Raw genomic sequence first — 23796 nt, forward strand, 5'->3', positions numbered from 1 at the left:
TCCGGTGTATGGGGTGAATTTTTAATTCAGAAAAGTGAGTGGAGCAGGCACTTATGTTGGTAACAACAAGATATGAAGTGAGTAGAAAAGTGCCAGAAGACAATAGAGAACACTCACTTTTCTGAATTAAAAATTCACCCCATACACCGGAGCATACTCCATGTCTCAATCGTTTCTATGTTATATGTTTGTGATGAGAATATTGGCTATTAAGCTTAACTGCTGGTCAAAATTACTTCGCGATGGTGGTGAACGAATCGGCGATCTCAAGAAGTGGGTGAGAGAGGGATCTAGAAATGACTTTGGGTTTGAAACGAATATTTTTGTGTTCGTGGATAGCTCACACGGTAGAGCCACGCTCTCACCTGCCAGGCGGAGTTGTCGTACCAATAAGGTCGCAGGTTCAAACCCCACCACCGCCGCGAAAAAAATTTTTATTCTCTATTGTCTTCTGGCACTTTTCTACTCACTTCATATCTTGTTGTTACCAACATAAGTGCCTGCTCCACTCACTTTTCTGAATTAAAAATTCACCCCATACACCGGAGCATACTCCATGTCTCAATCGTTTCTATGTTATATGTTTGTGATGAGAATATTGGCTATTAAGCTTAACTGCTGGTCAAAATTACTTCGCGATGGTGGTGAACGAATCGGCGATCTCAAGAAGTGGGTGAGAGAGGGATCTAGAAATGACTTTGGGTTTGAAACGAATATTTTTGTGTTCGTGGATAGCTCACACGGTAGAGCCACGCTCTCACCTGCCAGGCGGAGTTGTCGTACCAATAAGGTCGCAGGTTCAAACGCCACCACCGCCGCGAAAAAAATTTTTATTCTCTATTGTCTTCTGGCACTTTTCTACTCACTTCATATCTTGTTGTTACCAACATAAGTGCCTGCTCCACTCACTTTTCTGAATTAAAAATTCACCCCATACACCGGAGCATACTCCATGTCTCAATCGTTTCTATGTTATATGTTTGTGATGAGAATATTGGCTATTAAGCTTAACTGCTGGTCAAAATTACTTCGCGATGGTGGTGAACGAATCGGCGATCTCAAGAAGTGGGTGAGAGAGGGATCTAGAAATGACTTTGGGTTTGAAACGAATATTTTTGTGTTCGTGGATAGCTCACACGGTAGAGCCACGCTCTCACCTGCCAGGCGGAGTTGTCGTACCAATAAGGTCGCAGGTTCAAACCCCACCACCGCCGCGAAAAAAATTTTTATTCTCTATTGTCTTCTGGCACTTTTCTACTCACTTCATATCTTGTTGTTACCAACATAAGTGCCTGCTCCACTCACTTTTCTGAATTAAAAATTCACCCCATACACCGGAGCATACTCCATGTCTCAATCGTTTCTATGTTATATGTTTGTGATGAGAATATTGGCTATTAAGCTTAACTGCTGGTCAAAATTACTTCGCGATGGTGGTGAACGAATCGGCGATCTCAAGAAGTGGGTGAGAGAGGGATCTAGAAATGACTTTGGGTTTGAAACGAATATTTTTGTGTTCGTGGATAGCTCACACGGTAGAGCCACGCTCTCACCTGCCAGGCGGAGTTGTCGTACCAATAAGGTCGCAGGTTCAAACCCCACCACCGCCGCGAAAAAAATTTTTATTCTCTATTGTCTTCTGGCACTTTTCTACTCACTTCATATCTTGTTGTTACCAACATAAGTGCCTGCTCCACTCACTTTTCTGAATTAAAAATTCACCCCATACACCGGAGCATACTCCATGTCTCAATCGTTTCTATGTTATATGTTTGTGATGAGAATATTGGCTATTAAGCTTAACTGCTGGTCAAAATTACTTCGCGATGGTGGTGAACGAATCGGCGATCTCAAGAAGTGGGTGAGAGAGGGATCTAGAAATGACTTTGGGTTTGAAACGAATATTTTTGTGTTCGTGGATAGCTCACACGGTAGAGCCACGCTCTCACCTGCCAGGCGGAGTTGTCGTACCAATAAGGTCGCAGGTTCAAACCCCACCACCGCCGCGAAAAAAATTTTTATTCTCTATTGTCTTCTGGCACTTTTCTACTCACTTCATATCTTGTTGTTACCAACATAAGTGCCTGCTCCACTCACTTTTCTGAATTAAAAATTCACCCCATACACCGGAGCATACTCCATGTCTCAATCGTTTCTATGTTATATGTTTGTGATGAGAATATTGGCTATTAAGCTTAACTGCTGGTCAAAATTACTTCGCGATGGTGGTGAACGAATCGGCGATCTCAAGAAGTGGGTGAGAGAGGGATCTAGAAATGACTTTGGGTTTGAAACGAATATTTTTGTGTTCGTGGATAGCTCACACGGTAGAGCCACGCTCTCACCTGCCAGGCGGAGTTGTCGTACCAATAAGGTCGCAGGTTCAAACCCCACCACCGCCGCGAAAAAAATTTTTATTCTCTATTGTCTTCTGGCACTTTTCTACTCACTTCATATCTTGTTGTTACCAACATAAGTGCCTGCTCCACTCACTTTTCTGAATTAAAAATTCACCCCATACACCGGAGCATACTCCATGTCTCAATCGTTTCTATGTTATATGTTTGTGATGAGAATATTGGCTATTAAGCTTAACTGCTGGTCAAAATTACTTCGCGATGGTGGTGAACGAATCGGCGATCTCAAGAAGTGGGTGAGAGAGGGATCTAGAAATGACTTTGGGTTTGAAACGAAATTTTTTGTGTTCGTGGATAGCTCACACGGTAGAGCCACGCTCTCACCTGCCAGGCGGAGTTGTCGTACCAATAAGGTCGCAGGTTCAAACCCCACCACCGCCGCGAAAAAAATTTTTATTCTCTATTGTCTTCTGGCACTTTTCTACTCACTTCACACTTTGGTAAATAACACGCGTCTGGTCTATCACATTGTTTGGTTGATATATCTCATATTATTCATTTTAACACGAGATCACTCCAAATGTTTCCGTCCTGTTGCGGATAACTCTCGATATCGGCTTTGCTTCCAGAAAACTGCTTAAGACCTTTGAATTAATTCACTGAATGAAAATAGTACAAGAACAGGTTGACTGCCGTGGTTCATTAAAAATGAAATGCTGCGAAAAATAATTATATTAATAGTAATATGTTGCAACCTCTGAGTCACATTGATATTTGATAGGCGAATCGTGAAATATAAAAGATTCTATTATTATCTTCTGTTTGATTAAACTCATCATTCGGGGCCCACCCCCAAGTTTAAACTGAAAGCATTATTATATAACATATCATTTACCGACAGAATATTATATAAACTCATCTGAAATCGTGACAATGGTTACCTTCGCAGACATAATATGCAATCTGATGTCGTTTTCAGCTTCGCGTTTAATATGTGGCATAGCACGTAAAACCGGTATGTAATATGTCTGAGTGGGGTCAGACCAGTCTACTTGAAAATATAAAAATTCGTAATTGTTCGGAGATAAAAATTGTAGTCGCTACCATTAACTTTAAAAATCAACAATTTACTATCACAATGATTAATAACTTAATGACAGACTACAGTATTTAACGATTTTGAAATTTCAATAAGTTTTAATGGCTTAGACATGTTCACGAAGTTCTGAAATAGGAGCCAAAATTTCGTAATTCAACAAATTTTTTGTCATAGTAGGCAGGTCTGTGAATTGCATGACGAAAAGTAATTTACAAAGTTTTAAATGGCCAGAATATTTATTGCCCTCAAAATAATGTAGTTCTTCAGAGCCATCAAATCCACGAAGCCTGAGTTTATCCCTGTTACTATATATATTCATAATTATAATTCCCTTGGGGAAATTTGTCTTAAGGGTCTATTCCAAGGGAAGACTGGAATAACACAGGCGTCAGCCGCAGTGCAGCGCCGCAAAGTGAGCTGGGGCGAGGCGATTTGCTCAAGGCCATACAGCGCAGCGGCGGGTGATCGAACTCGGTACCTTTCGGGTACGAAGCAAAGACCGTACCGCTGAGCCACGCAACTATAGCGTGAAACGGACAACAACAATTGCTTGTTACCCTTTTGATTAGACGCAATTCAATCGCAAAGTACTTACCGTCAGATCTAAAAGACCCAGCTACCGAATCACTGCTGGGTGGATAGGGGGTCCAAAACAAATTGATCTCCATTCCACCCGGGATCGATCTCTGTCCTTTGCTTGTAAAGTGAGTACTCTAGACACTGAGCTATTGAGACCTTCAACATGCAAACTTAATTCAAGTTTCATTCTAATGACTATAAATTCTATTTCTTTTGCATCTAAATCCAACCTGATAGAATAGCGCTTTGAGACGGAGAGTCACACACACACACACACACACACACACACACACACACACTATATATATATATATATATATATATATATATATATATATATCACTGCTGGGTGGACAGAGGATTCAGAAATAAATCTCGACTGCACCAGGGATAGATCTCGGTCCCTTTGCTTATGAAACGAGTGCTCTACCGACTGAGCTATCGGGCCCCCCATATGTATATATATATATATATATATATATATATATATATATATATATATATATATATATATGTCTATGTGTGTGTGTGTGTTAATATATTATTATGCTATCAAAAACGAATTCAAAGATTTATAACAACGCCCTTTAAACATAATGTGATATTAAGATTGATTCAAGGTGGTGCCCTATTCAATATAATGATTGAAGATAGATTAAACATCACATTCGAAATTCACACCTACGATTTGACACCAAGGAGTACACTTATAGGGAATGAGATTAACGGAGGAGTAGCGTCCCTTGATTGGACGTCACCCATAGTCTGTGACGTTTCCGGCGGAAAAGTTATTAGAGAAAGAACTTCATCTTGGTTGTGCGCATGCGTCTCTCATCCTCGCTTCCGCGTTCTGAGTTCTCAAGACAATTAAAATTACTTTTGTATTCAGGTTTTTTAAAAGGTGTAATGATTTAGTAAAAATGGCATAAACTCCTAGTATCCCACAAAGCACCCACGGAAAATTCGAAATTCCAACTAGCCATTTGAAGCTGAACAACAACAAAACAAGAAACTCAGCATTTAATTTTTAAATCCCCTACTCAAGAACAAACCATCATCTTTACTCTTTCTTCCCATCCACCATCTGACTTTGGAACTCCCTACCAACCACTTGTAAACAAGCCCTTTCGACTGATGACTATATAACATCGCTCTCTGCTTCCCTCTAAAACCCCTGTTACAGAAAATACGACCATACAATCTTCAGCCTGAAGCTTTGGCCTTAATGGACGAATGAGAAGGAAATGTCCACACTGTGAGGTCTTATGAGGTAACCTGTAAAACTGCGAGATTTACAAATTTTTACTGTATTCTTTTCATTATTTTAAGCACAGATTTTGAATTATTTAGATTGCAGATAACGGTTTCCGGTAGAGAATCAAGGAGATATGGGACAAAACGAGCTGATGATGATGATAATAATGATGATGACGATGATGATGATGATGATGATGATGATGATGATGATGATGATGATGATAATGATGATGATGATGATGATGATGATGATGATGATGATGGTGATGATGATAACGATGGTATTAATGATAATGATCGATGATCAATAACAATTTCCTCTAAAAAAATCAATGTCAAATCTGATATAAAATTTCGCAAAATATATTTCATTGATGACATTTCAAAATTCATGACATTTATTCGTGACATTTAGAGTTTTCAATTCATGAACATTTAATTTCGTTTCAAAATGAGGCTAAATCCTACCTAATCAACAAGGTTTTACACAATCGGCTCAATTCTTTTTTTTTTTTTTTTTTTTGCAAAAGAATAAAAAATGTCAAATAACATTAAAGTTCATAATATCACATTGCGTTTTAAAACGCTTCAATATTTATTGAATCCACTAAGTAGAACACATCGTGATTCATTCAGCAAAAGCACTAAGCTAGAACTGATTGTAATTTTCTTCATCCTCATGCAAGAAATCCATGAAATAACTAGATGAGGCCCAAACCTCACAATGGTGTTTTCTGAATTTTTTTTTAGAAAACCTAGTTTCTCAGCCTATGTCTGCATCAAAGTATTATGATCACTTGGATATTTTGAAAAAGTAGTCGTTCAGAGCCGTACTTCCCATAGAGCCCGAAATATGTCTGCTTCTATAGAGTAAAATGGACAGTAGAGGGGGGGGGGGGGGTCAGACTTCATCCGGGATCGAGCTCGGTAACAACTAAGTACCGGGAACCCGGGATGTTTTGAAAGAGGCAAGTTTATTTTCATAAATGAATCCATTCAGAATAAAAAATATCAGACTATTGATTGTTCATAAATGGAAAATGCATACGAACTTAACAATGTGTCGATATTTACCTACTCATCCATAAATCAGTCTCTCCATTGAAATCGAAAATTCAACTTTATCAGTGATAATGAGATATCACCAGAAAGATTCAATCAAAACTTTCCTTCTATCCATTTTTATCAATAAATAGTCAGTAAACAAGGGCTGAGGGATTTGAATATCATCACAATATCTTCCATCCGTTGCTTTTGAACAAGAAGGCAGCAATTGCACTAATTCTTCACAGATTTCCTTTTTATATTGAACAAATGAAAGCAGTCTTGCATATAGGTTTAGATCTGATATAAAAACTAAAACGTAGAGAACGATTAATGTTTTTAAAAGAGCGGGTTAATGAATTCTGAAATCTGGCACGGTAAAAAATCGGGCATGAGAAGATATGTTTTGAGAAAGGCAGATCCAGTGGCGTAAATATCTAATTTATAATCAGGTCGTTATATCATCTTTACTACTATTTACCCCCTTGAAGTCAAATATTAGCGCGTGGCGTAAATAGAAATATCATTAAAAGATTTCAATCCGTTGTAAGAAATGGAAATTCCTCTTTAATCTACCGGGTGTAATCAAAGACAGGCCTTTTTGAATAGCCTGAAATGGTATATTATTTTCCAAACTATAATGAAATCACGCGGGATTTAGGCTTGACGGATGAATAAGGTAATATTATTCAATACTATAAGATCGGCCTGACATTTCCCCAAGCTTAGAATGAATAAAGTGATCCAGGCTCCAGAAATAACGATCCTTTCAATCCCTTTTGTAGACCGACCGTGTAAGTTTGTAAATTTCATTCATTGCAAGAAGGTCCTTTAATATCTATTGGAGACGATCCTAAAAAAAAGCAGTCAATGAGTTTTCCGCAATCTCGAGGCATGTGATTAAGTGCGATTCTTTGAGACCGCACGACTTTCATTCATGGGTTTTCGAAAACAGTTTTGTCCATAGAATTGATACATACACGCGAGCATGAAAAACATTCCTATTTGACTTCCAATGAAATGTTTTTTAATGGAAAAGTGCCACGTGCCACACCTGTCAACTAAATCTAATGATAAATAAACCACATTGAAGCTGTCAATGTAGGTGATTTTTTATATAAACTTCATTAGAAGAACAAATAATTTCAGTCGGAGCCAGAAAAAAATAGAGCGAGCATCTCGACTGTCTGATAGGGCATAATCCTGCAATTTTTTATATTATTTGTTGAATTTTGGACAGATTTCGGAGACATAACAGGCATAGATATAAGTCGGAGTTATCCAGTGACTCCTTTATTTATTGTATTTATCATAGACATAACCAATCATATTGTAAATCACAGTGTGCCCGTTAACGTCAATGTCCTTTTCTGCCTCCCTAAGCTTCTATCATACCAATCCATTGTGTATCATATCTTCTCCAATTTACAAAGAGGAGCCTTAGATAAAATTTGATGATTTTCATGAGCAGAACATTCGTGATTTCTAATCATCTATGTTCTTTCTTATTTCTAGGTTTTTGCTAGATAACTAATATTTCTTTCCACAGCGTAGGTTTCTCTCCTGTACTCTAAGCAGTGGCGTGGCATGCTTACAGTATGTGGTGGTGCCAGAATCAGAAGAAAATGACTTAAAACATGCTATACTTGTAAATACAAAAGAAAGAAAAAAAATTAAAGAAAAGACCTACTCAAATAAGTAAGAGTAAGAGGTGGTATATACATACCATTTATCAGGTTTATTTGTTTTTAAAACGCTGTGGTCCATTTTTAAGAGATAGAAGAGGTGCCAGGCACCAAATCAACCAATATAGCCACGCTCCTTACTCTAAGTCCTGTGTTCTTACACTCTTTTGCCAAAATCTATCTCCAGGTATTTATTCATTCTCAAGTCAAGACAGATGATTCGCTTAAAAGTTTTGAACACATGTGAATATGTTTTAAACGGCAAAGTGCTTAGAAATGAACGTTTCAATTGCAACTATTCATTAGCTATCAATTAAATAAATTTATTACTACCGTCATTTTTACACAGAAAACCTAAAAAACCCAACTTTTCTGATAGACACCACTAAAGACCCACCAAATAGCCCAGCAATATGGATTAATTATTTTGGTCAAGCGTGGAGACCAAGCGAATTCATGTCGACATAGTCTATTCACTATTGAACGGTAAAATTGCACATCAACAGGAGGCACGATCACCTGGTCCAATATTCAAGAAAGTCATTTGTTTATATTGAATTTTGTACTTGGCACCCAAATCATTTCAGTCATCGTTTTGGAGCCATAAGGGACTTAAGGTAACATATCACATTTAACAAATTTTAGTAAAAATCAACTTTAAAATGTATGTCTTCAGGTCTTCATGTTTTTCTTTCTTTTTTTTCTGTCTCTTCCTAAAGTTTCATCTTGCGAAATGTTTTTGCCAATTCTGATTAAATCTTAAGAAAATACAGTACTTTCTCAGGGCATGAATATTCTTAAAAATATGGTCTTAGCGCCATGTTTCCATTTTCCCATGTCTGGTTTTCATGTATTTGCATATCAGACAGGAGAACCTCACCATGGTGAAGTCAGGCGAACCCAGATCAACATATAAATATTATACATTCATTGAATTTGGAACAATAATATATTCTTTTCTACCACGCTTACGGTTCATGACTTCATTAACTTTCATAATCTTTGATCACAAGGAGAACGACGATTGCGGGGGAATCGGTAGTGGTGGGTGGTGGTAGAAATGGGGATAAAACGGTGGTGGCACGAAGGACAGGTGGGGGTGAGGGTGATGGTTGTTTATTCATAGCTGTTACTTTGAGGATGATGATATTATATTGAAATTACATTTAAAGTTAATTAAAATTTGACATTCACTTATTGACAAGTAAGTTTTATGTGCACTTAAAAATAAAATGCAATCTGAGCTTTAAGGTATTTGATAATCATCAACGTGGAGATAAAGCTTGAATAAACATTCCATAGTGACCAATGGCCACAAAACTGTGTTATGTCGAAGTGATTTGGATGCTTATCATTTCATTTATAGTTATAAATAAGAAGCTCGGATTAAATCGATATTTTATTAAGGGTATTATAATATATATCTGCTTAGTGGGATAAAAACTTAAATCTAATATTTCTAATTATTTAAACTTTAACGACTTTAAACAATTAATAAATGACTAAATACAGCTAACATTCAAATATCCGAACAATATAAATGTTTCATACAAAACAGATATCTATAGAGAGCTTTCTTTGCAGAGATAAGAAAGGCAACTGAAATTAAGATAGCTCAATACCCAGGTCAGCTATCTAAAGTTATGTTCGCAGAAGGTTTCATGCAAGGTAACGGGTGGTTATTGCTTATATCTGTTATTTTGAGGATGGTATTATACTGATTAATTGACGCGAGTTAACTGGTTCATTCAAATCCTATATTATTCACCTACTGTCAACAAAGTTAATACAAAGTCAAATAAAATTTTGTATGAATTTTAAGATCTTATGTAATAACCGAGGTGGCCAAACTAGCAGGTCTGGTAACCGAACGTAAGTATGAGCTTGTTTTAACATGGTTGTAATGGACAGTATTTTGCCTTGATTTGCAAGTATGTCCATTACGACAATGAGATTTTAACAATTTGGATTATTAGGCCTGCAAATAAGTACACATTGGTAATATTCATCAACATGGAGATCAAGCCTGAACAAACTTTCTTGGTAGCATTCTCTGTTTTGCCTTAATCTGAAGAAATAACTTTGAAAAATATTTTGACCATAAAACTCGTCCTTCGATTATCGATCGATTAAAATTAACTTTATCTCGTCCAAAACCCTGGGACTTCATTGACTTCGTAAGGTTCATTTAAATCAATCGATATTTGAAGGACGAGTCTTTTGCCCAAATTTTATAAAATGTGCCTCTTTTTTTTTTTTTACAGAGTGCGACAGTGATCTTATCATGCATCATCCCTGCCTGGCTTTGTGTTAACCACACGACAATGTTGGCCAAAGAAGACGCAAAAACTGAACATGGAATGCACTTCATGAATTACATTATTTTAAAATAATAAAACCACATTAAACTGTTTTACAATGTATCTTTCTGATTTTGTTTGTTTCCTATGTCAAAATTCAGTATCTATTACGAGCTAGTTTGAAATTGATTCGCATTCAAGAAAAGTAATATTCACAACCGGAGCATTGAAAATTGCAATGCAGAACAACTTTTAAAAAGAAAAATGAAAAAAGAAATAGAGAGCTCAATTCTAGGAATCCAACAGATAATACAAATTTTAACTATTCTTCAACTGCCGTACTCTGGAAAAACATGTATTGAAAAACTTGGCCAGAAAACCCGTCCTTCAACTATCGGTCGATTTAAATGACATCATCTTGGTAAAAACATTCTAATCTCGCGAATTCTTCCTTACAGTCCCAGGTTTGAGAGTTTTTGCAGTCATTAAAATAGATCGATATTTGAAGGTTTAGTTTTCTGGCCATTATTTTCGATATGTTGTCGTTTCAGGGCACGTGAGTTCACTGGTTAAAAACAAAAGCAGGAAAAATTATGAAAAGTTGATATTTAACATTGATAATGTTAACACGAAATTGATGTATCAGAGATGGGGTTGATTAGATATATAATATGTAAGATTTCTTTTTCAGCACGTGGCATTTGATTATCAGTACATTGTCGATATGTAATTAACTAGAATAGGGCGGGGGCGATGGTTTTTGCTGTCTTTTGGTATGACATTCGGTTTCAACTAGAAGCTCTCTGGTTCGCGTCCCGGTCACGCTGTTGATGGCTCAAAATTGATTATTTGGAGAGGGCTTTTTACACTAATTATCTCATCGTACTAAGATGTAAAATGAGTACCTGGCCAGTAATAGCGTTGTCTTAGTCGAACATAAAATGTGAGAGAGCCTTACATGTCTCGTCCTACATGTTATAGTTGCTGTTTACTTGGGACTACTTGCAAAGCGCTGTTTGCAAATTCGGTAGTGATTATGCTCTATAGCTCATATTTATAATATAGGATGTTAGTCCCTTGCCTTTGGATCAGAGATGTCGTAGAGAAACATTGGGATATTATTTCCTCTGTCTCATTGCACGAATATAAATATTAAATTTTAACGAGATTTTGTCAAGTGATTATATTGTACAACCAAGAATATTTTTTTAACGAGAGAGAGAGAGAGAGAGAGAGAGAGAGAGAAAGAGAGAGAGAGAGAGAGAGAGAGAGAGAGAGAGAGAGAGAGAGAGAGAGAGAGAAGAGAAGACCAAAAAATAAATAAATAAATAAATAAAGAGGGAAAACAAAGAAAAATGAAGGTAGAAATTGAAGACACTCGTGAAATCATCTAGCAGTGGTAATAAGAGAAACGTTAAATCACAGATGAACCCACCTTATCACAGGTGTGAACGATATTGCGCTAAATAACAATCAGATGTATTGCCGTTTACTTAGTCACAGACTAAAACATGACACCTGATAACACCACAGTTGTAAACATATATATATTTATAAACATTCCCATAATTTAGCATCTACGTCTCTTTGACGTCTCTTCAACCTGAGTCACATTGCATTCCAAGCAGTGTTGAATTCCTTCAGTACGATAATGTAATAGAGGTCGTCATGATCCAATCTAACCCTTTCACTGCAAGACTGGAATATCTTTCATCGTCATCATCATCATCACCATCATCATCATCAGCATCATCATCAGCATCATCATCTTCAACATTATCATTTGTCTCATCGCAAGGTCCCAGGTTTGAGAGTTTTTGCCAAAATGCGGGTCGTTTAAATCAATCGATATTTGAAGGACTTTTCTGGCCAAATGTTTAAATAAGAGTCTTTCTTGAGTACGACCGTTACCTGGTGTAAGTTCAATTTTTTGAATCTGGTTCACCTTAACATAACACAAAATTTAGGCGGTGAGTCACAAATTTACCCATTATATTCCTAGCAGGTTAAGGTATGTTTTGAGTATATATTGCGGCTATGTGGTCTAGTGATATGACACTCGCTTTCGGATCGGAAGGTCCTGGGTTCGAGCCTCGCGCTCGGCGCATAGTTGAGTCCTTGGAAAAGGCTCTTTACTCACTTTCTCTCACCGTACTCAGGTGTAAAATGAGTACCTGGCGGTTAACAGCGCTGTCTTTGTTCGAAATATTGTAATATCGCCTAACAGGCGTTATGTTCCGTCCTACATGTTAAATGTTGCTGTTGACCAGGGACCCCTTGTAAAGCGCTTTGAGTACATTTAGTGGATATTGCGCTATATAAAGCTCATTTTTTAAAAATGTGATAGTGGTCGTCATTTAACTCGTTTCCGGCAAAATTGGAATTCCTTTCATGATTTCGCCCACTATATATTACAGACGCAGATTTGTATTGTTTTGACCAAGACATGAGTAACTGCTGTTCTCTTCACTGTTATTTGCTCCATATGTAAAAATGGTATGATGTGATGTCAGATTTGAGCAATAACCTGAAAAGAGTTAAAGATATTGAGCAACTATTTCACTCATCATGTCGAAGATTCACCCACATCGCCGACAGTTTATTTATATTATAGCCTTAAGCATCAATTAATATTTCGGTAGTGAATTGATTAGGAATCATTTTCGTTGGAGGAAGTGATAGGATCACAGACAAATATGGAAAGATGGAAATGGGTGAGGGGGCGGGGTGAAAAAAAAAAAGAAAAAAAAGAAAAAAAAAAAAAAGAGAGAGAGAGAGAGAGAGAGAGAGAGAGAGAGAGGGAGAGAGAGAGAGAGAGAGAGAGAGAGAGAGAGAGAGAGAGAGAGAATGATGAAGAAGAGAGTATGAGAAGGATATGCTAAGTGATGCGACAGATAAAAAACCCCAGATATGATACATAAATAGATAAAGAGATAAAGCAGATGGATAGATAATTAGATAGTTAGATAAAGAGAGAGATAGAGATAGATAGATAGATAGATAGATAGATAGATAGATAGATAGATAGATAGATAGATAGATATATAGATAGATAGAGAGATGGATGGATGGATGGATGGATGGATAGATTGGTAGAATAGTATGGATAGATGAATGGATAGATAGATAGATAGATGATTAGGTGAAGAGACAACTAGATAGATATATGGACAATCTATAGATAGACCATTGAACTAAATAACAGGACGGCCAACGAAGAGAAATTTCCCGTCGATCAGCTGTTATTACTGTGTCATACCGGAAGTGGCTCTTTTCGTTTGATGAATAGGAAGATCGAGGCTATCAATACACTCTTCTTGTCTGAAGATTAGTAAAACGAGGTGCTAAATTTTCGCGATTTTCCCTCTCCTCGGTTTAAAGTTAATCGAGTTTTTCAATAAGTATTTCTCAAAGATTATTGAGTTAAATCTACAAAATCGTCATTGTTCATACTTGTTGCGTTTTAAACGGAATAATCGAGCTAGGAATGGTAGCGGTCGTAGTGTCAATAGATAAGATCAAACTGAGGGAAATGATAATCAGTATTTCTTGTTAAAATATCGGTATCGCTGCTTTTGTAAAAACGGCGGAAGTAACTTTGAAGCTGTTGACTGTAAACAACATGTTTAATTTGCAATAAAATAAATACTTTTCTATTTCGAAATAAATAAGATAATTCGTGACAATTATTTTTTAAAAATCTTACATATCATACCTAACAGTTTGAAATGAACTTTTAAAATTGCCTTGATTAAAAGTCTGCAGTAAAAAGGGGGCGTCCATCTTTCCATAGGAATTTTAAAATCTAAATTAGCGTGTATAAGAGAAAAGTAGTGTGAATTTTATAAGCCTAAAGTTAACCATTATCATTGAAATAAAGATTTATATCATCGCAACTCTTATGATTTCAAAAATCGCAAAAACTTCCGTTAGTATCTTATCTCTATAATTAAGAGGTGTCGAATGTAAACATTTGAGATTCAGACATGGTACTGCATTAAGATAGACATAGCTCTTCGCATGGTGTATTTTAACACACAAAAAGAAGACCACACCCACCTTGTTTAGAGTCTTTTCCTTTTTATCAATGAGATATATCTAAAGATAGATGCATGAATAGGTAGATGAACATTAGAGATATCTATTGATAGATGCATATAGAGATAGATAGACCATGAATAAATCGACAAACAGACAGATTTATAGAAAATTAAATCGATAGATAGATATGGGATTTTGGCGCATGCGTCGCAAACATAAATAAGTAGATAGATAGATAGATAGATGGATAGATAGATAGATAGATAGATAGATAGATAGATAGATAGATAGATAGATAGATAGATAGATAGATAGATAGATAGATAGATTGATAGAAAGATAAAAGATAGACAAATAGATAAACAGACATACAGAAAAATAAATAGATAGACAGACAATAAGATGTATAGATAAATGTATAGATAGATAGATAGATAGATAGATAGATAGATAGATAGATAGATAGATAGATAGATAGATAGATAGATAGATAGATAGATAGATATATATAGATAGATAGATAGATAGATAGATAGATAGATAGATAGATAGATAGATAGATAGATAGATAGATAGATAGATAGATAGATAGATAGATAGATAGATTGATTGATTGATTGATTGATTAAGAGTGAGTTGTAAATAACTAGAGCGGGACTAGAACCCGGGACCTGCTGTTTCGAAGGCGAGGGTCATATCACAAGACCACAAGGCGCACTGAAAGTGAATTTCTTGATGAAATTATCAGAAATATCAATATGCAGGTTGTTTTAAAAAAATAACAATTCAATTTTAGCATTTAAATCACCCCAACATATTCCCGTTTTTAGAAGTTTCGTCACTAATATCAATTGCTCATTGTTGTCAGGGTACTTTCTTCGAGATAAAGAGCTGTACTGTTTATTTATTTACCAAGAGCCCAAATGTATACGGACATTCCCAAGTCGTGAAGCGATGCGTAGGTCTGTAATGTCTTTTATGACCTTTATATTGCCATAAAATTCGGCTGGTACCTACTGTATTACCCATTCTGTTGCATCTATTCTATTGCCCATCCTTGCTTTTCTTATTCATCAAGTTCTGGGGTTGGGTTGGGGGGGGGGGGGGGGGGGGGAAGGGAGACAACTATCCTCAATTGCAACCAATGCAGTGAAATGACCTGTTTTTAAGATATACACACACACATCTCAACACGCATTTCCCATTAATCTTTATTCCATGAAGACCCAGTTTCCTAGGTACCAGAAAAAAGCCTATAGTCGAAGGCGAAACAATTATTTGTTATAGATTAGACGATTTTTGACGCCTTTAGGGATAACGAGTTCACGTGCCTGCTTCATAAATATGCAGTAAGGTACATTGTCTCTGTGCATTGTCTGGCACTGTTTTTTTTTTTTTGTTTGTTCATGCACACCTTTTCAGGTTTATATATATCGGCCTTTTTCAAAAATCTGCCAAATTCCTGTCCTGTGACGATAATTGTCTCTTTGACATATTTGATGCATATATTGTTAGCAAATACTTGCTTACACATTCGCACAACACATTACTAACTTGTATGTAACATAAAAAAAACAAAAATCGAGAGAGATTCAGGATAGATATGACGTATTGTATTGACGGGGGTAGAGGAAAATACCCTGTCCTTTTTTTTGCATGATGGCTAGAAGTCCAATTCTTAACAAAATGGAGTGTCTTGTTGTATACACATATGAATTCAGCTGATGCAAATTGCCATCTTCTAACATCCTCATAAAAGTTTGTAACAATCAGACTTTTAATTTTTTTATTATATATTACTAAAGTTTGTCCCCAAGGGGGTTACTCATTCCTGTAACGGCAGTGAAAATTAACCAATTAAAATCCTCTAAACAATAGAAGTGCAACTAACAATGTTTTATCGCCGTAGATACCTCTTTTCCATCATGGCCGAAACTTCAAACACATGGTTTTTTCATCCAGTGTGATTTCCAGATCAAAACCGCTTCAAGAATGGTGAGTAATGTTCAACACTAGACCATGACCCTCATTCCTGTTACCAGGGCTTGTTATTTAAATTAGAAATTGAATCAAAAATAAAAAGTATCAGCATATAGCTTTTTTAAGGCTCTAAATAATAGTCATACTTTAATGTTGGAGGAAAGCATATTTTAAGGATAGTATGAATCGAAGCGAGATAAACTCATCCCTGTTACACTCATTCCTGTTACACCTTGTTTTGTAACAGGAATGAGGGATGTAACAGGAATGAGGAAAACATAACAGGAATGAGTAACAGGAATGAGGAATGTGAACTTTCATAAAATGAAACACATGTTTTATTGTAACTAAGTCCTTTGGAGCATAATGGCCCATAGAATCGGAGCTTATCCCTGTTTCTGTAGCATGAAACAGACATTTAACTTATGAATACGACGTTGGTCTATAGCTAATTACTTTCCCCAACAGCACTGGTACCATATTATACACCTGGGTGAAGCAAAGTGAAGCAACCAGAATTAATTCCCTTGATTAAGGAAACCACTCTATGGTTGTGGAGATTTTCGAACCTGGTACCTCCAAGTCGGGAGTCCCTTTCGGTAACCACTCGGCCACGGCGCCTCCACGTGGTTTATTGATTCATAGCATAATCTTTTGTTTCATAAGGATGTGTTTGGTAATGTGTTTTGTAAACCACTGAAGTGTTACGGGCTATGTCCATTAAAGTAGTAACATTCATGGTTACAAGGTTACCATTAAAAACAATTTTTATTGTATACATATTCATTTCTTCCATTGCTGAAAGACTATTTTAGTGCAAAGTTACCTTGCCAATACCAAATGCCTAATGTCCAAAGATAGTTTGTTGCCTGTTAGGGTCAGATACATTTTAGATGATTACTATAATTTTAACGTCCCGGTATCGCTTGTACAAATGTGACATTGTATCACATAATAGTCTTCTTTGTTTCTTGACTTTAATTCTTGTTACACCTTGTTTTGTAACAGGCATGAGGGTGGCGAAATGGAACTTGATATTATTGTTCATTTTCAAGGGTCATAGCTTTGTTGTAACGATTGTTTTATTTTGTTTTCTTCATAAAGGCCAAAAAAGCCATGACGTCAGCCGAGAGCAACGACTTTACCGTCAAAGACGAGATGGAGATCCTATTCGACGTGCTGTTTGTCTTAAAAAAGAACAAGACAAATACCAGAGCGACAAATCGAGTGGAAAGAAATAGTCCATAAAAGATAAGACACCAAGAGAACAAGGCAAACAGAGAAAGAATTGGATAAAAAATTATCACACACACACACTACAAACCTGAAACAGCAAAATTTTGATCTGAGTTACACTCCATCCTCACACTCAAAATCTCCACTCCAGTATGTTTCTCGTCAAAGATATCAAGCTACTAAAACAGGCTGTTCTCCTCTCTTTCTCATTCGAAAAAGAAATCCAAAAAGTACAAAAAGCGCTAGGACAGGTCATTAAAAAACACAAACTTCCGTTGACACCCCGATCAAAAACTAGAAAACTTTTGAAAGATAGCAGAAAAAAAACAAGAAAGGTGGCAAAAATTCCGTGAAAAGAACATTACAATATCATTTTGCACTCCTATAAGACATCAAACATTTGAGGAACAGAAGGCACATGTACAAATCCGTGAAACATTTGGCAGCTGGTATGACTCTCAAAAATATAAACTCTTGGAAAATTTCGGAAACGACGTCAAATGCCTCCAAAATTTCCAGATCTTGTCAAACAAATAGTACGAGATTTTTTCCTGAAAGGTGACACTTCTAAATTAGCTCCAAGAAAGAGAAACACAATAACAAGAAATAAAGTCAAGAAATAAAGAAGACTATTATGTGATACAATGTCACATAAAGTTGTACAAACGATACATCTCTTGAAACCCATATGTGTCATTTTCTTCATTCTACCGAATTAAGCCATTTTGGTTTTTACTCCAAGAAAAAAAGGACAGAGAAAAATGTGCATGTAAATAATGTGAAAACATTAACATGGTTGCTTCAGCGCTTTGGAGAAAAGGAGTCAAGAATGTTCAAAAATGTTGTTCGTCACATCAATTAAATTGCATTCATTTCTACAAAGTGATTTGAAGCAACGGGTTTTCAAAGGTAACCATGGAGACATGCCTGAAGTTGCACCGGTTGACTTACACAGTAACTCAAGTGATGAACATGACCAAGATGACATAGACATTCAGGTGATGCCGACTGAAATCGATTACAATGGGTTTATCAAAAGATTGAATGAATACAAATCATTTGATGAAGTGGTTGATGAATGTGAAAATCAAGCATTACGTGTTTGTGGAATAGTTGGGGCCAGCAGAAGTGTAATCGAAAATCGCATTGGTATTGACAACAGGTTTACACATTTCATTCCAAATGATATACCTAGATCTCTGTGTGATGGGAAACGGTTATTTTCAGTCCAGATGAGGGCCGATGGGGATTGCCTGCCTGCCTGTGGTGCAGTGTATGCATTTGGCAAAGACACACAAACAGACGAAATACGAATAAGATTGATACAAGAGCTGGCTTTACGCAAGGACCATTATTTAATTTGTCAGATCCAAACCTTACTTCACTCAATGACAACATCCAGACAGTTGTTGATTTTTTGTCACAAACTTGGACCATTATATTCCCGATGTTCACATAAGTGATAAAGATACCCTGGAAGAGATGTTCAAACTGGACGTTATGTCATTAAGTAAACCAAAATCATACAAGGGTATGTGGCATCTTCTTGCTCTTTCTAGTGTTTTAAAAATGCATCTTTTGTCTGTTTATCCAAACATTCCGAACTGCCACAAAAGAGTTATCTTGAGTCAATTGATTCAACCTAGAGTTAAGTTAACAAACAATGTTGGTGCTCTTTTGTGGGTCTCTACTAACATAAGCCCCAAACCAATGTATTGGCGCCCTAACCATTTGGTCCCCTTCTGAGTTTCAATCACTAAGTGTATTGGATTTATAATCCTTTCGAATAAATATGTTGTAATTACTCATTCCTGTAACAGAAAACTCATTCCTGTTACGTCCACTCATTCCTGTTACACAAACTCATTCCTATTAAGAATGACTTTTTCATTTTTTTTTCATGATAAATATAAATACTTGAAAGGAAATATTATTTGTGGTGGTTTAACACTTATATACCTAGACTATGGTAAACAATTTTTATTTTGGTCATTTTCCTTTAATTTTTTGGAGATGATGATTGCTCAAATAATCTCCTTTGTTTTAAAAAACTGATTTCTGAATGCCTTTTGTAAAACAATAAATGTCATTTTGTTGTCAGAATTAGTATCAATGCTCTGTGTTTATTGTTTTTCAATGTTTTATTTCAATAATTGTCCAAAAATGTGTTAACTTATGTAATGTGACATAATTTTATAAGCGTAACAGGAATGAGTCACATGTGGATCGTGATTCACAAATACTTGAATAAGTGACCACTGGAAACTCATTAAGCCCTGTTATTACAATTTTATGTCGCATACATATCACAGAAAACATACAAAAATTATAAATCATAACGGATGAAAAACTTCAAACTGTTCTTAACATATAAAATAATCGATTAGAGAATTGCTTGTTAGCCTTTGCAAAAACGTTTTAGAACAAAAACCAAAATCAGTATATATGTGTGTGTAGGTGTCAGAGAGATAATATTTAAATTGTTTTAAAAAATAATTATGTCATGTTCTTGCCTTGTCGTGGACATATTTTGCCCTGTTTATGGAATTCAAACACGACTCGAAAGCCTGGGATCGTTGGTGTCAGTGTAAACATAGATGATTGGAATTCTTGTGTCTTTCACCAAATAGTCATTCGTTTTACACACAACAATGTTTGCAACCCAAACATTATTGCGAATATTTGTTTAAGGCATCCATAACAACATTTGTGTACAAAGCGGTGGTGGTGTGAATTGTAAGACAGGACCGTAACAAAAGTAAACATGGAATATCTAAAATGGTATTGATACGATTTTAAAGGAAATAAAAACATTGGAGAACAAATAACCTATGTACAACAAGATGAATGCGATACCCGCACACAGAATACTTTAATTGATTTTATCCGACGAGTTCCATTGCATCATAACGTTTTGTTTAAAAACATGTTACTAAAAATAGTGCAAAGATTTCTGTGAAGCAAAGATTCGTTTTTGTTTGTTTGTTTGATATAGCTTGCAGACAACTATTTTGATATTTATAAGATATTTTATGATTTAAGATGGTAAGTTAACAGTACTAAAAACATTCTAGTTTTTGTGTTCAAATCTCGTCCATTCATGTCTTTGTTAGTATATTTTATAAATGAATTAGCGATTTATAGTTTTCTTTTATCTATATTTTTATGTATACTTTTATTTATTAATAGCCGCTCACCCCAATAGATAAATAAACAAATAAAATTAGATTTTGAAAGCGCGGTGTTGTTCTTCGTAAAGGTGGGTCGAGCCGTAGCCATCGTTAACATATTGTAGCCTGACACTAGAATACTCTAGGACTGGCAGTTTGACGTCATTTTCGGTTTGTGTTGTGTCTAGTGAGTTGTCGTTAGTAGAGCTCAAGGAAACAAGTTATTTCATTGGTTGAACTATTGAATACAACTCACGATTTGTTTTCTTTTGTGGCAAAAGACTGGAAGTTTGACGTCATTTTTTGGTCAGTGCCAGGCTATAACTTTACGATGGCTCCGGTCTAGCTCTCCATCATCCGGGAGAACACGAGGAAAACCCACGATAAAACATGAATTGAACTCCTATTTCATTAATTTGTTAATTCATTTTTTGACTGAAATCTTCAGTAATGTATAGATATATACATTTGTGAATCAAATTTCTAAAATAAGATAAACAAAGTTGTTATTTTAATATATGTGTTCATTGCTTTCGTTTGTGGTGAAATGAAGACCAGGAATAAAAGAACACGCTTTCGGTATAATGTTTACTCAGGGCGATACTACATTTATTGTCATAGTCGTACTACCTGGTTCAGACGATACAAATCTATCTATCCCGAATAATATTATGCAAATGTAAATATAATGATAATGTACGACTGGCCCCAGTGGTCATCAGATAAAAAGGGACAGAAAAGACAGCCTATGATTTATGCAAAGCGCGACCCATGCTGTCAATAAACTTTTTACATACAACCTTTGTAAATTATTTACTTTATCTATTCTACGATATAATGACAAAATAGCCTATTTCATTTTGGCCAGAAAACCATTAGGTACATTTTACGTCGATGGTTTGAGATTACAGATTACCTGTCAAAAAGTCTTTAACCTTAAAAAGGTAGTCCTTTAGAACCATAGAGGCCCATGGAGCCGGGTTTCTATATCGTGAAACAGACAATAGCAATTTCTTGGTAACCTTTGGATAGGACGCTGGACTATGGGAAAGTACATACCGCCAGATCTATCAGACCCAGCTACCCAATCACTGCTGGGTGGACAGGGGGGGGGGGGGGTGTCAGAAAAAAATCTCGACTGCACGCGGGATCGATCTTGGTCCCTTTGCTTGTGAAGCGAGGGATCTACCAACTGAAATAACCGGACCTTCAACCTTAAACCTTTTAACCCTCTCCTTTCCAGCCATTTCCAGAATTTTCCCCAAAACAATAACAAAGACCTGAGTGACTATCTATAGATACTCGTCGTTCGAAGTTGACCCCACTCTTGTCTTTGTTATTGTTTTTTGCCATCCGCGTTTATGAGTAATTCTCACCAAACTGTATTAACCTGACTACAAACGTTCATGGTTACACACAGTTTTGTATGTTGTTCAGTAAAAACTTTCGGATGGCAATGTTATGAGCTTCTCAGCCAAACGCATACTATCTATAGATAGAATGCGCTTGGCCAAGGAGTTCACAACATTGCCATCAGGAAGTATAAGGGACCAACACACAAACTCTGTGTAACCATGAACTTTTATAGTCTGGTTAATACAGTTTAGTGAGAACAACTCACAAACGCGGATGGCAAAAACAATAACAAAGGCCTGAGTGACGTCATCTTCGAACTATCTTTAGCAAAAAGAAATGAAATGTGGGTGACGGTTGCATCGTAACAAATGTGACAAATCCAGGACTTCCGATTCGAAGGCGAGTGTCATACCAAGAGTCCATATAGCCGCACATTACGCAATGTTAAATCATGCCTATAAATACGCTTGGTTATCAGACCTGACCATTGGGCCATTCGGGACTCGAATCCAGTACTTTCCGATCGGAAGGTGAGTGACATACCACTAGAACACATAGCCGCACAATACAGCAATGTTAAATCAAGCCGAGAATTAAGTTCGATCAGACCTGAAAATAAATGCACCTAGATCTCGACTTAAAGAGGGATGTATCATTTTATAAAATTCGCGCGACTTAAAATATACAAATCTATAGATAATCCATTGAATCGGTCACGTCCGAAACAAGGTTTGCTATTGATTCCTTTTTTTTTTTACATTACAAGAAAGCGCTAACTGGCGCTCTAGCGCATTTGGTGATACATTGCAAGGTAATAAGTTTTGGAGACGATTTCTATGCAATCAACGTATGCCTAATATCGCCTAACAGGCGTTATGTCCCGTCTTAAATGTTAAATGTTGCTGTTGACCAGGGACCCCGCTGTGTAAAGAGCTTTGAGCACATTTAGTGGATATTGCGCTATATAAAAGCTCAATTTAATTTTTTTTTAAATTTAAACGATAGTTTAACTTACATTTTAAAGCCGTTTAAGCGGTGTTACCCACATTTATTTTCAGACTATTCGCCTTTTATGTAGACCTATCTTTTGATCCCAACAACAACAAAAGGCAAACCAATTAAACAAAACAAAGTCAGACAAACACAAGAACAAATAATACTAATAAAAATAAGCAAAAGAAAACAAATACAATATCCAAAACAAATTACACATTCCTAGAGAGAGAATAAAAATAATTCACATAACAAACGTACGGTAATTATAGGTTATCCGTATTGCCAAAGTGAAATAAAAGAATTATTAAATCGGAATCGTTAGAAAAATTATATCATTTTATCCTCCAATGATTACCGTATTATCACTGTAAATTCGGTCCTATATATAATTATAAGACTTTTATATATTTTGGTTAATAATGTCAATAGTGGCAAAGAATAAAAACATATTGAATGGTTCATGTGTTACAGCTTCTTGAACCTTTTATTATGGTACAACTCTCGTATTTACATTAATAACATTGCCAGACCTGCCAACTACAAATAAACATTTCTTAGAAGAATTATGTTAACAGTTTAAGGACAAACTGGCAGTTTTTAAAGTTTGTTATAATGTTGACTATGTTATTACCAATGAAAACTATGAATGTTTGCTCCCTCAAGTAGGCATATTATAATCGGGGCATATGTAGTAAA

General features: G+C 36.1%; 1 protein-coding gene across 3 annotated transcripts in view; it reads right to left on the reverse strand.

Moving 5' to 3' along the window:
* The window catches only part of LOC144958679 (bone morphogenetic protein 2-like), a 65490-nt gene that overhangs the window by 8780 nt on the left and 32914 nt on the right, over positions 1–23796 (reverse strand). Inside the window, exon 1 of one of the 3 annotated variants that reach the window (XM_078890819.1) lies at positions 6367–6789. The exons of the other annotated variants lie outside the window; for them this stretch is intronic. The gene's annotated coding sequence lies outside the window, so the exon portion shown is untranslated. Of the gene's footprint in view, positions 1–6366; positions 6790–23796 lie in introns of those variants that run through there. 3 annotated transcript variants of the gene reach the window in all.

The sequence above is a fragment of the Berghia stephanieae genome, chromosome 1 (genome assembly GCF_034508935.2).
Source record: "Berghia stephanieae isolate SIO BIC M18660-M18661 chromosome 1, UCSD_Bste_1.3, whole genome shotgun sequence".
Taxonomy (NCBI): domain Eukaryota; kingdom Metazoa; phylum Mollusca; class Gastropoda; order Nudibranchia; family Aeolidiidae; genus Berghia; species Berghia stephanieae.